The 16,423-nt window shown below is 45.9% G+C and overlaps 2 protein-coding genes across 3 annotated transcripts in view; one reads left to right on the top strand and one right to left on the bottom strand.

The window, feature by feature from the left end:
- Positions 1–16,423, top strand: part of fyco1a (FYVE and coiled-coil domain autophagy adaptor 1a) — a 234,289-nt gene that overhangs the window by 171,963 nt on the left and 45,903 nt on the right. The window lies entirely within an intron of this gene.
- LOC139264243 (C-X-C chemokine receptor type 6-like) overlaps positions 1–16,423 on the bottom strand; it is a 30,288-nt gene that overhangs the window by 2,228 nt on the left and 11,637 nt on the right. The gene's annotated exons all lie outside the window — the stretch shown is intronic.

Here is a 16,423-nt window from a genome sequence, read left to right as displayed (position 1 = left end):
TGCAAATTTCAGCACCACCCTGTCAATGCTTATGTCGAAATCATAGATATACACAGTGACCAGTACTGGGACACCACTGCTCACGTCCAACCGCCCTTAACTCGTACTCTGTTTTTGTAACCAGTTTGTTATCCTCCCCCAATTCCATGTCCCTTAATATCTCTAATAATCCCTTTGTCAAAGGCTTCCTTAATGTTCATGTACACTATATCTACTGCATTTCCTCCATTTATCATGTCTATTACCTCCTCAAAAAAATGTATGTTTGTCAAGTACGATTGTGCATTTTGAAATCTGTACTGGTACATAGATACAAAGTAATGGGGCTGAATTCGCGGCCCCTACGGGTGCGTACGAGACGCGTAGGGCCCCACAAGTTCCAGGTTTAGGCATGCACTGCGCATGTGTCGTCACCCGGAACTTGCGATCTGTCCAGAATCCTCTGGACAGATCATACGAATCTAACAGAAATGGGCATTCGCAAGCGGAGAGTTTGGCTATTTGCCCAACTTCTGCCCGGCGAATGCCCTTGAAATTCTTACGCCTGGTAAAAGCTCATTTATATATTAACAAACCTGCCCATTAAGGTAAGTTTATTTTGAAAGATTTACATTAATATATAGCGCCTTTCACAACCACCGGATGTCTCAAGGCGCTTTACAGTAAATTAAGTACTTTTGGAATGTAGTTACTGTTGTAATGTAGCCCCGTTAAAACATATTAAAAAAACATTTTAAAGAATAATTAAATGTCATTTTAATTAATTTTAAAGATGTAATTTTTTTTTAATTCATTTAATGTGTTTGTGTATTTTTGAGATATTCCCATTCATACTGATGGCAACTCCGTAGAAACGGAATTCCCCATTAAGTATGAATGGGGATCCTCCTACTTTCATTAGTTGGGCCGGCCCACGTGATCCCAGGAGCACTTGTGAAACTCCTGAGCTCCTGGGATAGGTGGACCTCTACACAGGCCTACTCATAGAGGCCCAGGACCGCAAGTCAGCGAACCACCCAAGTAAGTTTGCAGGTCAGAGGGATCCGCCCGCGAGAAGCCTCCGACCGCAAATTCTACCCCAATGTCATTCTTAATGAAAGACTATGGTCTAGAAATTAGTTTTTGGCTGGAAACTGGCGCATGGGGTGCAGGGAATGGTCCCTGCGCCTGAATGGATAGACACGACGCGCATTTAATATTGGGCCTCAGGTCTCATTATCATCAAATCAATGAACTGCGGACACTTAATTAGCATTCTCCGGCAGCACGCCAGAGAAGAGTCCTCAGCAGCAATAGTGATAGGAGATTCAATAGTTAGCATTTCTGCGGCCACAGATGTGACTCCAGGATGGTATGTTGCCTCCATGGTGCCAGGGTCAAGCATGACACTGAGCGGCTGCAGGACATTCAGGGGGGGAAGGTGAACAGCAGAGGTCATGGTCCATATCAGTACCAATGACATAGGTAGAAAGAGGGATGAGGTCCTGCATGCAGATTTTAGTCAGCTAAGAAATTTAGGACCTCAAAGGTAGTAATCTCTGGCTTACTCCTGGTGCCATGCGCTAATGAATACAGAAATAGGAGGATAGAGCAGATGAATGCGTGGCTGGAGAGATGGTGCAGGTGGGAGGGCTTTAGATTCCTGAGGCATTGGGAATGATTCTGGGGAGGTGGAACCTGTACAAGCCGGACGAGTTGCACCTCAACAGGGCCGGGACCAATATGCTCATGGGGAGAGTTTAAACTAGCTTGGCAGGGGCATGGGATGCTGAACGTAGATTCAGAAGGGAGAGAAGCAAAGTTGGAAATGGAAAGCAGTAAATTGGTAAGTGAATTTGGAAGGCAGAGGAAACAGGCTAGAAAATAGACAACTGGTATATACTTCAATGCAAGGCAGATGCGCTGAGAGCACAGATAGACATGTGGAAGTATGATATCATGGGGCTGAATTTTCGGCTTGTTGCCACCTCTGTTTTTGCCCCAGAAGGGCAGCAATAAGAACATAAGAAATAGGAACAGGAGTAGGCCATGCGGCCCCTCGAGCCTGCTCCGCCATTCAATAAGATCATGGCTGATCCGATCATGGACTCAGCTCCACTTCCCTGCCTGCTCCCCATAACCCTTTATCCCCTTATCGTTTAAGAAACTGTTTATTTCTGTCTTAAATTTATTTAATGTCCCAGCTTCCACAGCTCTCTGAGGCAGCGAATTTCCACAGATTTACAACCCTCAGAGAAGAAATTTCTCCTCATCTCTGTTTTAAATGGGCAGCTCCTTATTCTAAGATCGTGCCCTCTAGTTCTAGTCTTCCTCATCAGTGGAAACATCCTCTCTGCATCCACCTTGCCAAACCCCCTCATAATCTTATACGTTTCGATAAGATCACCTCTCATTCTTCTGAATTCCAATGAGTAGAGGCCCAGCCTACTCAAACTTTCCTCATAAGTCAACCCCCTCATCCCTGGAATCAACCTAGTGAACCTTCTCTGAACTGCCTCCAAAGCAAGTATATCCTTTCGTAAATATGGAAACCAAAACTGCACACAGTATTCCAGGTGTGGCCTCACCAATACCTTGTATAGCTGTAGCAAGACTTCCCTGCTCTTATATTCCATCCCCTTTGATATAAAGCCCAAGGTACCATTAGCCTTCCGGATCACTTGCTATACCAACATACTATCCTTTTGTGTTTCATGCACAAGTACCCCCAGGTCCCGCTGTACTGTGGCACTTTGCAATCTTTCTCCATTTAAATAATAACTTGCTCTTTGATTTTTTTCTGCCAAAGTGCATGACCTCACACTTTCCAACATTATACTCCATCTGCCAAATTTTTGCCCACTCACTTAGCCTTTCTGTGTCCTTTTGCAGATTTTTTGTGCCCTCCTCACACATTGCTTTTCCTCCCATCTTTGTATCGTCAGCAAACTTGGTTACGTTACATTCAGTCCCTTCTTCCAAGTCGTTAATATAGATTGTAAATAGTTGCAGTCCCAGCACTGATCCCTGCGGCACCCCACTAGTTACTGGTTGCCAACCAGAGAATGAACCATTTATCCCGACTCTCTGTTCTCTTTTAGTTAGCCAATCCTATATCCATGCTAATATATTACCCCCAACCCCGTGAACTTTTATCTTGTGCAGTAACATTTTATGTGGCACCTTGTCAAATGCCTTCTAGAAGTCCAAATACACCACATTCACTAGTTCCCCTTTATCCACCCTGTTCGTTACATCCTCAAAGAAATCCAGCACATTTGTCAAACATGACTCCCCCTTCATAAATCCATGCTGATTCTGCCTAACCGAATTATGCTTTTCCAAATGTCCTGTTACTGCTTCTTTAATAATGGACTCCAACATTTTCCCAACTACAGATGTTAGGCTAACTGGTCTATAGTTTCCTGCTTTTTATCTGCCTCCTTTTTTAAATAGGGGCGTTACATTTGCAGTTTTCTAATCTGCTGGGACCTCCCTAGAATCCAGGGAATTTTGGTAAATTACAACCAATGCATCCACAATACCTGCCACTACTTCTCTTAAGACCCTAGGATGCAAGCCATCAGGTCCAGGGGATTTATCTGTCTTTAGTCCCATTATCTTACTGAGTATCACCTCCATTGTGATTGTGTTAAGTTCCTCCCCCCCTATAGCCCCTTAACTATCCACTGTCGGAATATTGTTAGTGTCCTCTACCGTAAAGACTGATACAAAATATTTGTTCAGAGTTTCTGCCATCTCCATGTTCCCCATTACTAATTCCCCGGCCTCGTCCTCTAAGGGACCAACATTTTATATACCTATAGAAACTCTTGCTATCTGTTTTTATATTTTGTGCTAGTTTACTTTCATAGTCTATCTTCCCTTTCTTAATCATTTTTTTTAGTCGTTCTTTGCTGGCTTTTAAAAGCTTCCCAGTCTTCTGTCCTCCCAGTAGTTTTGGCCATATTCTATGCCCTTGTTTTTAATTGGATACCGTCCTTTATTTCTTTAGTTAGCCACTGTTGGCTATCTTTTCTCTTACACCCTTTCCTCCTCACTGGAATATATTTTTCTTGAGAGTTGTTAAATATCTCCTTAAATGTACACCACTGTTCATCAACCGTCCTACACTTTTCCCAGTTCACTTTACCCAACTTTGCCCTCATACCTTCATAGTCTCCTTTATTTAAGCTTGGTACGCTGGTTAGAGATCCAACTTTCACACCCTCCATCTGAATTTCAAATGGCGGCGGTAAGCTCTTCCGGGCGGGCGGACAGCTTCCAGTGCCCCGCCGGGGTTTTCGCGGCCGGTTTCGGAGGGGCACGGAGCATTACCGCCCGGAAGAGGCGAGCCGGTGTGCAACATCCCTGGTTGCGACACCGGCTCAATTTTTGGCTCCCACCCGATCCATAGCGCTCTGTGGAGCGTGTGCTGGGACCGCCTGTGAAGCTGGGCAATCCAAGCTGTAGCGGCTGCACACTCAGGGCCCAGCTGCCCAATTTTGCTGACTGAAGCACAAACTGTTCCCAGGCGCAAACTTTACCGCCCCGCCACCATTACCACCCCGAAATGAGCAAAGCCGAAAATCCATATTACTGAAACATGGCTGGAAGAAGGGTAGGAATGGCAGCTCAAGATTCTGGTTCCAAGATTTTCAGACGAGATAGAGAAGGGGATAAAACAAGCAGCGGCGGGGGGGGCGGGGGGGGCGGCAATATTGGTTAAAGAAACAATTACAGCTGTGAGGATATGTTCGAAGGGTCATGAGGTTATGTGGGTTGAACTGAAGAACAAAAAAGGGCCATTTACACTTCTGGGTGTGTACTATAGAATCCCAAATAGTCAGAGGATGATAGAAGAGCAACTATGTAGGCAAATTTCTGAGAAGTGCAAAAACAATAAGGCAGTAATAGTAGGGGATTTCAACTACCCTAATATTAACTTGGATAGAATCCATGTGAAAGGTATAGAGGGCACAGAATTCTTAAAATGCATTCAGGAGAACTTTTTTAGCCAGTACATAGCAAGCCTAACAAGAGAGGGGACAATTGTGGACTTAGTTTTAGGGAATGAAGCTGGGCAGATGGAAGGGGTATCAGTGGGAGAGCATTTTGGTGGTAGTGATCATAATTCAGTTAGATTTAGCATAGTTTTGGAAAAGGACAAAGATAGATCAGGAGTAAAAATTCTCAATAGAGGAAAGGCTAATTTTACAAAGATGAGATGAGATTTAGCAAAAGTGGACTGGTAACAGCTACTTGTAGGTAAATCAGTGTCAGAGTAGGGGAGGTATTCAAGGAGGAGATAGTGAGGGTTCAGAGCAAATTTGTTCCCACAAAGAAAAAGTGTGGGACTCCAAAATCTAGAGCCCCCTGGATGTCATGGGGCATACAGGGTAGGATAAGGCAAATAAAGGGAAGCTTATGTCAGACATTGAGCGCTAAATACTGCAGAAAGCCTAGAGAAGTATAGAAAGTACATGGTTGAAATTAAAAAGGAAAGTAAAGAGAGTGCATGAAAAGATATTGGCAAGCAAAATCAAGGAAAGCCCAAAGATGTTTTATAAATACATTAAGAGCAAGTGGATAACTAAAGAAAGAGACCAAAAAGGAAACTTGTGGGTGGAAGTGAAAGACATGGGTATGGGTTCTTAATGAATACGTTGCGTCTGTCTTCACAAAAGAGAGAAACGATGCAGACATTGTAGTTCAGGAGGAGGAGTGTGAAATATTAGATGAGATAAACATAGTGAGAAAGGAAGGGGACGAAATTCAGGGTCCGGATAAGGCCCGTCACCGCTGTTTTGCGGCGGCCACGTGGCGGAATCGAGTGGCCGCCGCATCGCAGTCGATTGGCCGCCACAATCCAAATTCACCTCAGGGATTTTTCGGGCGGTCCCCACTTCCGCCTCTCCGCTGCCAACTGCCCCAAGCGCGTCATCAAAGCGTGCACCGCCAATCTCCCACACCTCCATACCACGCCACGTGAAATTTACCTCAAAAAATCTTTGATCCCCCGTGCGGTGCCCCTACCAGCTTTTTCTGTTGGTGCACCTTGTTTCCTGTGCGTGAGCCACGGCATCGCGGCAGCCCTTCAAGGGGAGGGTGCGCTGCCGTGGCCGGCATTTTTTTTTTTTGTTGCGCCCAACTTCCCGATCGGCCAAACAATTATGGCCCCGGGTTCAGCCGAGCTGCCAAGAGGCAGCCTGGTACCCCCTCTTGGGTGCCAGGCCGCTGGCTCAGTCGAAACCCTCCCTGGTGGCCCAGTGGCCAAACCTAAAATATTGCTGCTTCTCTCCCCTTTAAATGAGGGGAGAGACGTGGTGACGCGCACGTGTACTGACCTCCCCGCCACTGAGTGATAGCGGCAGGGACTCTGTCCCCGCCCCAACTTCCGCCCCTCACCAGAACTTACCGCCGCAATTCCGCCCCATTATGACCAACTTTTGGTCTGCTCAAAAAAAAACCTGAATATTGATCAAGAGTCGAACTCTTCTGAGAAGGCGGTAAAAACACTTACAAAATCGTAAGTGCGGCAGCTTTCTGGTGGGACTGAATTTCGGCCCCGAAGTATTAAGGGGTTTAGCATCTTTGAAAGTAGATAAAATGGAGTGGATAGGAAGGACCTATTTCTTCTAGTAGAGAGGACAATAACCAGGGGGCATAGATTGAAAGATAGAAGACGGTAGAAGGATTACAGGGGAGTCGAAGAGAACTTTTTTCATCCAGAGGGTGGTGTGGGTCTGGAACTTACTGCCTGAAAGGGTGGTAGAGTCAGAAACCCTCATCGTATTTAAAAATACTTGGATGTGCACTTGAAGTGCCGTAACCTACAGAGCTACGGACCAAGAGCTGGAACATTGGGATTGGGCTGGATAGATTTTTTTCAGCTGGCACAGGCACAATGGGTCGAATGGCCTTCTGTGCCGTATGTTGTACAGCGGTCTTGCTCTTTTCGCTTCGTTGCTTTAAACGTCAAATTACACACACACTCAGTTGTAGTAAATGCAGGATCAGGTCTTTTATTCACTCATTCATACAATTCAAACCAAGTATGAAAGTGACTGAGACACGTCACAAAGGCAGCTCTTCCAATTTCCGTGGCTGCTTGTGACTCACCTTCCGAGATTCCAGTGTCCAGTGTCAAAACTCGTCTTTATACCAAAAAAGCCTTTGAACTCTTATTTCTTTGCATAGTATATTGAGACAATTAATATGCAGACGATGTAGAATCAAAAATGGCATTGTCCTGAAATCACGGCTAACTGCTTTCTGAATCGTTTAACATACAGACGATATCATCAAATTATTATTCGGATAGTAACAAGGTACACTCAAATACAGACAATGTCATGAATTACTATACACAACTCAGATTATTATTTGCATAGTAACAAGGTAAACGCAACATACAGATAAATGACCAGCCACTCATTATCCTGAAGTCAAGTCTCACTGCCATAAATCGACTCCCACCATGAAGTACTGTAAACACACAGGTGATCAGATAGACACATTTCAATGGCTACATGGCTCCATCGTCTAGCAGACTGTTTCGATCCAAACATCCTGTTTTTAGTCCAAACTTCAATCTTCAACTTTTAACCCTTTTGATTTCTCCAGATTGCGCCGAAGCACAGAGTTTCAGAAATGCAGGCTTGCGTTCCCAGACCATACATTTCTATGATTCTATGAACTTTCAGTGGGGAATTGTATAAATACTTGAAATAGAAAATGTTGCAGGGCTATGGGGACAAGGGAAGGGAATGGACTAATTGTATGGCTCTTTCAAAGTGCCAGCTCAAGCATGATGGGCCGAACGGTCTCCGATGTGTATCATTCTATCATTCTATGAGACAGAGTGACCGAGCACTTGGAAAAAGTATCAGCTGATCAAAGCATGTCAGCATGAAATTGTGTATGGTAGGTCACGTCTGACTAATCTAGTTGAATTTTTCGAGAAGATTATTAGCATGTGGATCGGGGAGTATCTAAGGATGTTGTCTAATTTGATTTCCAGAAAGCACTTGATATGGTTCCACACAAGAGATTATTTGAAAAACTGAAAGTACGAGGAATTGGGGGTAAAGTTATGACATGCATTGGGAGCTAAGAGTCAGAGAGCAGAGATTAGAGGAACATTCTCTGATTAGTGGGATGTGACAAGTTATGTTCCCCAGGGATCTGTACTGGAACCTCAGCTATTCATCATATATATCAGTGACTTGAATGAAGGAATAGAGAGCTGTTTATCCAAGTTTGCAGATGACACTAAGTTAGGAAGCAGAGTAGGTTAGCTGGGAGGACAGGCGCACCAACTTCGGTATCTTCAACCAGGCTAACATCCCCAGTATTGAAGCACTGACCACACTCGATCAGCTTCGCTGGGCAGGCCACATAGTACGCATGCCAGATACGAGACTCCCTAAGCAAAGGCTTTATGCGGAGCTCCTTCATGGTAAACGAGCCAAAGGAGGACAGCGGAAACATTATAAGGACACCCTCAAAGCCTCCCTGGTAAAATGCGACATCACCACTGACACCTGGGAGACCCTGGCCGCAGACCGCCCGAGGTGGAGAAAGTTCATCCGGGAGGGCGTTGAGCTCTTTGAGTCTCAACGCAAAGAGCATGAAGAGGCCAAGCGCAGGCAGCGGAAGGAGCGCGCGGCAAACCAGACCCCTTCCCTCGACGAATGTCTGTCCCACCTGTAACAGGGTCTCTGGCTCTCGTATCGGACTGTTCAGCCATTAAAGAACTCACTCTGGGAGTGGAAGCAAGTCCTCCTCGATTCCGAGGAACTGCCTATGATGAAATGGGAGCAGGAAATTACAAAGGGGCATAGACAGTCAAGTGAGTGGGGAAAACTAGCTGATAAGAGTTCAGCGTGAGATCATCCACTTTGAATCTGAGAAAGCCAAATCAGAATTTGTTCTTAATGGTGAGAGACTAGGAGCTGAGGAGGAACAAAGGAGCAAATGTGTCTAGGTACATCAATCACTAAAAGCTAGTACACAGATACAAAAGTAATTAAAATGGCTAATGGAATGTCAGCCTTTATCTCAAGGGGGATGACATTCAAAAATGAGGAAATGGTGTTTCAGTTATAGAGACTTGGGGGGAGAAATTCGGGATCGCCCCATTTGGGGCAGTAACTTTTGAAAGTTGAACAAATTAGCGTCAAGTGCTAATGTTTATCAGCTTTTTAAAAATTAGATGTTTTCGCTCTAGGAAGGAAATGAAATGCTAAATCAAGCACTCCACTTCCTGGAGCACTAAAGGACGCAAGCGGTAGCTGTGCAGCGCTGCCGCGATCCAAGGCTCCTTCCCTCCCTCAAAGAGAAGGGCCATCGCTGCAGGCTCTGCAATGGGACCAGTGAGCTGGTCCCCGACGGCAGTCGCGATCCGGCCCGATCAGCCTCATCCACTCCAGCAGAGTGCCGGTCTGATCAATCGCGGTCCAGAAGAATGTCAAAAAATTGAAAAAAACAATTTCAGAAATGTTGGTACTTACCTCGGCAATTTCCCCTTTAACTTTCACCCCTCGAAGCACCTGGCCTCCCCTCCCGATCATAGCCTCCTGCAGCTGTCGGTGTTTTCTCCCGGTAATGCTGCAGGGGGCGGAACCGAAGTTCGGGTACAGTAATGACAACAAGATCTGGGAGTCATTCATCTCGCCGCGCCTGATCAGTAAGTCGTTAGCACCCCATTATCACCCCTCCCTGGAGGTGATAATGGGAGGCGCTAAGGAGGACAATTTCTAGGGCTATGTCCGTCCCCATCAGGAGTACTGCAATCAGTTTTGGGATAGAGTCAGAGTTGGCAAATGTAATGTATGACTGATTCATGAACGATACATCAAAGAAACCATGAGAGCCAGTGCTCATTTTGACTTGATGGCCTAGAAATTCATGGTGCATCCATTTTTCAGGTGTAAAAAAAGTCCGATATGAGCCTTTTTTGGGACTATTTTCTGCATTCCATAAGTGAATTCTAATTACAGATCAACGTTTTGCTGGTGCTGGGCTGCTTTTGTCTGCTTTGTAAGATTTTATGCCAGTCATGGGTGGGCTGGTAGGTCTGCCTTTGGGACTATAGAAGAAGGAGCACAGTGGTAAAAAGGCAGGAGTGAGCAGGAGCAGCTGGGAGATGAGTGAGGAGGAGGAGGGTACTGCGCAGGAACCCATACTGACATCGGGTCTTCAGGGAGCACTTCTCTTTATCTCAACTTCACCGAGGCAACTGTGCATCACCAAGGAGACTGTCACCGAGCTGTGTCACCTGCCGCAGCCACAACTAGAGCCCCAAACTAGGTCATGGTCATAGTGGCCTTTAACTTTAATGCCATGGAGTCGTTTCAGGCTGCAGAAAGTGACATCTTGCATTTTGCTGTGCATCGCTGTATCAGGGAGGTGACCGAGGCTCTCTTCAGCAGGAGGGACATATACATCACATTCCACATAGACAGAGCGAAGCAAGACCCTTTGCCCGTATTGCCATAGACAGCACTCACTTTTTCCTGTGTGCTCCCCGTTACCAGTCTGGCATCTTTTTCAATAGAAACACATTCCACTCCCTGAATGGATGTGTACAGTTCTGGTCGCCACCGTACAAAAAAGATATTGAAGCTGTTGAATAGATTCAGAAGAGAGCAACCAGAATGATTGAGGGATGGAGGGATAAGATTGTGAGGAGCGATTATGTAAATTGGGCATGTTCTCACTGGACACGAGAAGGTTGCGAGATGACATGATTGCTGTTTTTAAGATTCTAAACCGACTAGGTGATGTAGACCATGCCAAGCTATTTCACCTTGTCCAGAACAGTAGAACCAAATGACACAGCCTGCGTTGGAAGGGGGTTAAATTCAAAACTGATCTGCGGAAACAATATTATTAGTGAGCAAGTGGTAAATTTATGGAACAGACTCCCTGGGGAAACAGTGGAAGCAGTTCATATTGATTCATTCAAATGTAAATTAGATTGACTACTTTCAGAAAATAACATGTGGGGATACAGTATATGAGTAACGTGAGACATGTCATGTGGTGTATGTCGCATGTGTGAAAGGAAAATGTGACTTTAACCTATGCTCTCTACCACTGTAGTTTTCCTCGTATCATGTCTGGGTCTATTGTTGCCTAATTGATAAGAGATTGATTGCTATGATTAGTCAACAACTCCATTATTATTGTATCATGCGACTACCAGAATGATAGAAGGTAAACTAGATGGACCTTAGCCTTTTTTCATCTAGCAATTCCTATGTTCCTATGAATATGCAGCTTGCTCACAAGCACAGGCAGCTTCGAACCTTGAGGTCCCGGCTGCAGACTGCAACATCTGGGGATGCAGGATTGCTGTCATCCTGAGAGAGGACAGCCGATGCCACTTGCACAGAGCCAATGAAACTCTCCTCGTACTGCGCTTCAGCACTCCTATGGCTCTGCGTGAAAACAGACTGCAGGAATTGCTATAGAAGCCTATTGTCAATGCTGACCCGCCCCCCCCGCCCCCCGTCAGAGCCGAGTGTGAGCTGCAATAGAAGCTGTCAGAACTGTCAGCAGATGCTGCATCATGATGGACGACACTGTTGTGTTCATGGAGCTGACCATTCGCTCCTTTTTGGGCAGACTTGTCTTCATGCTCTGTGCAAACATGTTGGAGCTGGACCATGCTCTGAGCCATTGCATGCAAGCTCGTTGGCAGGCTGCCCAGTGCATCTAACATCCACTGACGTATATCCATCGGCCTTCTTTAATAGCCAGGACCCTTGAAGTTTGCATCTGAGTCCTCTCCAGCACAGCTAGTATGTGATCTCACCTTCTGATTAGCTGGCTCTTATCCCCCTAGCTCCTGCACACTTGTGGCCGGTGATTCCCCTTGAGAAGACCCCTCCTCTAGCCTCCCCTCTAAATGATGTGTGGTGCCAATCTCTTAACTGGTGCATGCTATGGTCGGAGCGAAGGACACTGCATCTTCACGCAGTTGCAATTTGTCATGCAGATTGTGTACGATGAGATAGATGTAAGAAGGGTAAAGAGGGCATAGTGTGAAGAAACGCTGAGCGATGTCTCCTCCAGCATTGCCACTCACCATGGCCATGACTCAGCCCCTGCCCATGATATCTAGCACACCCACCTCCAGTGGGGGCAGGGCGTACATGTGGGCTTGCCCTCCTCCGGTCACTGCCTCCTGCCTCATATTGTGCAAGACCTTCTCCTGCAAGCAAGAAGGGCGTGTGTTAGTGCCAGTCTTGTGAGCATTTAGCGAATGTGCAAGTGTGGTATGCAGTTGTTATTTTTGGACACAAATTAATTTCTAGGTCTGAGATTCTTTTAACCAGTATTTTTATAATTTCACAGATCAGTTTCTCATGCCACTATTTTTAGAATATTTCCATCACTCACCCATCTAAAAATTAGGTGCACAAATGATAACACTCTGCTTTTCACCTTTCAGCAAATGATTTCAATTTATATTTGGTGCACTTGGTTGAGCGTTGTTCAGAAAGGGTGTGCCATATTAACTGGAAGAAATGGTTATAACGGTCTGCATATCATTGCTGAGAAATGTTTAAATTTAAAATATTGAAACAACTGACAGTATCACTTCATTAAATGTGTTGGGATTGCTTCCTTCGGCATCAAAAAATCATTCACCCTGAAACTCCTTGATTCAGGATCCCTGCAGTTATGTTGGGATCGCACCCACTGGTGCCCTCTGGCGCTGACGCAGCCAGTATTTGCGGGGCCAATGGAAGTGCACATCGTTTACATTTTCATTTGCTGCAAATGACTCTTTGGTCACATGTTCAGTGCCCAACTCTTCCATGACTGACAGAAACACTGGTGCCTGCCCATCTGGAGTTGCCCAGGCCCCCTCAACTCCTCCAATGGCCCTTCCAGGTTGCTGGGGGCAGTATCTGAAAAAAAATTATAACTCTTATGAGGCCCACTTAGCGGGGTCAGCGGGAGGGGCACATAATTTGCATGGGGCTGGCCCGCGCCCCAATGGCCACATCCTCAGTGCCCATCCCCATGCACCCAGGAAATCTGACATCTGCTTGCCACGGGAAGTGTGGGACAGGCCTCTTGCCCCAGACCCCATTGTGCTCACCCTCTCTGCTCCATGTGTAAGGGAGCCAATCCAGGTTCCGTTTTTGAAAAAAGAATTCCATTCTTACAAAGCCAACTAGAAAATCCTGGAAACAGAGGGGACTAAGGGGAAACAGAGGGAGCTTTGCCATTTTCCACTGAGTTCCACCCGAAGCCCCATCAAAGTTATGTTCCCAGTTCCCGTAAAACTTACAGCAGCCGTAGCTTTTTTTTAACCACTGCTGGTCTTCAAGGTGTCACATGGGACATAGCTTGTATCAGCCAGCCTGCTGTCCGTTGCTGTATTCAGTGGCATGTAGATGCATCGTGTAGATGCATTGTTCATCAGGGCTATCTAGTCTCCATAGAAAGCAGAGATCAGCTAGCCTCGTTTCTACAGACTCATAAGTTTCAGGGAGGCATGTGAGGCTTTGTACTCCTTTGGAGAAAAGTGCTATGTTTCATGGATGCATTTAAGGGGAAGTTAGATAAACACATGGCGGAGAAAGGAATAGAAGGTTATGCAGATAGGGTTAGATGAAGAATGGTAACAGGAGGCTTTTGTGGAGAAGCTGGGGTTATTCTCCATAGAGCAGAGAAAGCTAAGAGGAGATTTGATAGAGGTGCTTAAAATCATGAAGAGCTTAGATAGAGTAAATAAAGAGTAACTGCTTCCAGTGGCTGAAGGGTTGCAGTCATGGTCATGGTGATCTCATAGGCCTGCTTTTGGGGCTGTAGGATGAGGGGCAGCAGCAAGGAAGAGCAGGAGGAGGGCACTGGACAGGAGGCCATTTAGACAGCGGGTATTCAGGGAGCACCTATCCCACTCAAGAACAGTGTCTCGCACCTTTGTTTCACCAAGGATGCTGTCACTAAACTATGTCACCTGCTCGAGCCACAACTCGAACCTCAAAGCAGGGTATTGACAGCACTGCCAGTGGCTGTCAAGGTCACTGTGGCCCTTAGATTTTATGCCACGGGTTCCTTTCAGGCTGCAACAGGTGACATCAGCGACATATCCCAGTCGCAGTATACCAATGTACCAGGGAGATCACTGAGGCGCTCAATGCCAAGAGGAAAACCTGCATCTCCTTTCCTATGGACAGAGCGAAGCAGGATGAGAGAGCACTAAGTTTTGCTCACATGGCAGGCTTCCCCAGGGTGCAAGGTGCCACAGACTGTGCACATATTGCCTTGTCTGCACCCTTTCACCTGCCTGGCAGTTTTAGCAATCAAAAAGGATTCCACTTCCTCAATGTACAGCTGGTTTGCGACCACAGATAGCCCATCGTCTCGGTCTGCGCAAGCTATTCTAACAGCATACTTGACTCTTTCACCCTGTGCCAGTATTCTGTGCTGCCTTTATTCCACCCAGACCGGCAGGTTACAGGCTAGCTATTGGACGACAAGAGCCATCCCCTCTGGGCGTGACTCTAGGCTGCTGGCGAGCTGGCCTACAGTGAGAGCCATGCCGCGACATGAAACATAATTGAACAAACAATCAGCTTGCTCAAATACGCTTCTGCTGCCTGGACAATTCCAGAGGAGCTTTGCAGTACACCCCTGAGTGCACCGGAAAGGAAAGAGACGGATAAGGGTTAGCTTGTGGTGTGAAGGGAGAGCAAAGAGAGAAGTGAGTCGTGAAAGCAGCTGCAGGTTGCTATGCAGAGTGTCTGGGGTGGTATAGAAGTCAGAAAGGACAATGAAGATTAGGTATGAAGAAACCCTCCAACAGCATTGCTAGTCACAACAGCCTCGACTCTGCCCATGCCATAATAGCCAGCACGCTTTCTTCGAGGGGGTGAAGGGTGTGCAGGCGGTTGTGTGCGACTTTCTCCTGCACAAAAGAAGGGAGTATGTTAGTGACTGTCTTATGAGGTGTTTGGATAATTTGCCTCTCATGGTGGAATAGCTGATAGTGTGTAAGATGTAAGTTGTGAATTAGTGAGGGTTGTAATAGTGGTGACTGAGTATGAAGAGAAGGAGGTTTAGTGAAATGTAGTGCAGTGATTTTAGGAGAGTGAAAGCAAGCAGGAAAAGGGAATGTTGTGAGTCTTGTGATTAGTGAAGCTATAAGTGATAGAATGAACAGAGATTCAGAGAACTGTATTGTTACCTTTACAATCCTAGTGAGATTATTGAACTTCTTCCAGCATTGCTGCCATGTCCTAGGTGCTATGCACCTGGCATTCCTGGAGGGCTTGCTTTCCCTTGGAGGGAAGAGGATATCCTATCTGCTGCCTGCACCAGTGGCTTCAAGGCAACATCTGAGAAACTTGGTGCTCTCTGTGCTTGCTTCAACCTTTTCTCTGATTGAAAAAGTGTTTTCCTTATATCTGCAGCCAGATTGCACCTCCCCTATAAGAGGTGCTGGCTGCCCTTAAGTGGCAACATAGATGCATGATATCCGGCTCCCCTACAAAGGTGCGGCCAATGAGAAGCACGGGTAGCACTGCCTGCATGATTAAAATGATCAACAGTACTAATACTGCATGCTGAGTCAATAGTAACAGGCACATGCCATACCCCTGTGTGCCCAAGTCTGGGCGTGATTGGTTTCTGAGCCTGTGTTTCGGATTACTAGCATGGGTGAGTCCTAGTTCTCTGTGTCCTCTAGAGTGATTGTTCCATTGTCCTGATATCTAAGCAAGTATCATAGTTTATTCACGATAACAAACAGAAAACACTTAGGTTACTTCAGGTAAAGTAAGATTAACACATTTTAGGTTCGAGCTGCCAAACAGATTTATTAATCAGTAATAGAACAAGCAAATAGTAACAGTAACACAACGTGGCCTGGAAATCCTTCAGGAGTTCTCTTGGTCTTCCATCGTAACTTTAGCAGGAAATTAGCAGCACTCCCAAAGAAATAGCTTATTTCTTTCTGTAACGTAGCCACAAGCCAGGGTAACCTGGAAACTAAAGCCCATCCCAGTAGCCTTCGGTTTTCAGGATTCTGGAGGAGTTGATTGCTTGGAGGGTATCTTCCCTTGGGTTCTTTTTTCAATCTGGGACTTCAGGGCCTAATTCCCAACAGAAAACTGACACACAACTACTGTATTCATGTTTACCAGATAAGAAGGGGAGAAAAAATCATGTGCATGTAACATAGGAACAGGAGTAGGGCATTCAGCACCTCAAGCCTGTTCCGACATTTATTTATATCATGGCTGATCTGTATCATAACTCAATTTACCTGCCTTGGTTCCATATCCCTTAATATCCTTTCAATCAAAAATGTAGCAATCTCAATTTTAAAATTTTCAATTAACCCCCAACCTCAACAGCTTTTGGGGCAGAGAGTTCCAGATTTCTACCCCTCTTTGTGTGAAGAAGTGCTTCCTTA

The sequence above is a fragment of the Pristiophorus japonicus genome, chromosome 5 (genome assembly GCF_044704955.1).
Source record: "Pristiophorus japonicus isolate sPriJap1 chromosome 5, sPriJap1.hap1, whole genome shotgun sequence".
Classification (NCBI taxonomy): domain Eukaryota; kingdom Metazoa; phylum Chordata; class Chondrichthyes; family Pristiophoridae; genus Pristiophorus; species Pristiophorus japonicus.
Note: the sequence above shows the minus strand (reverse complement) of the source record. Positions and strands in the feature narration are given on the sequence as shown.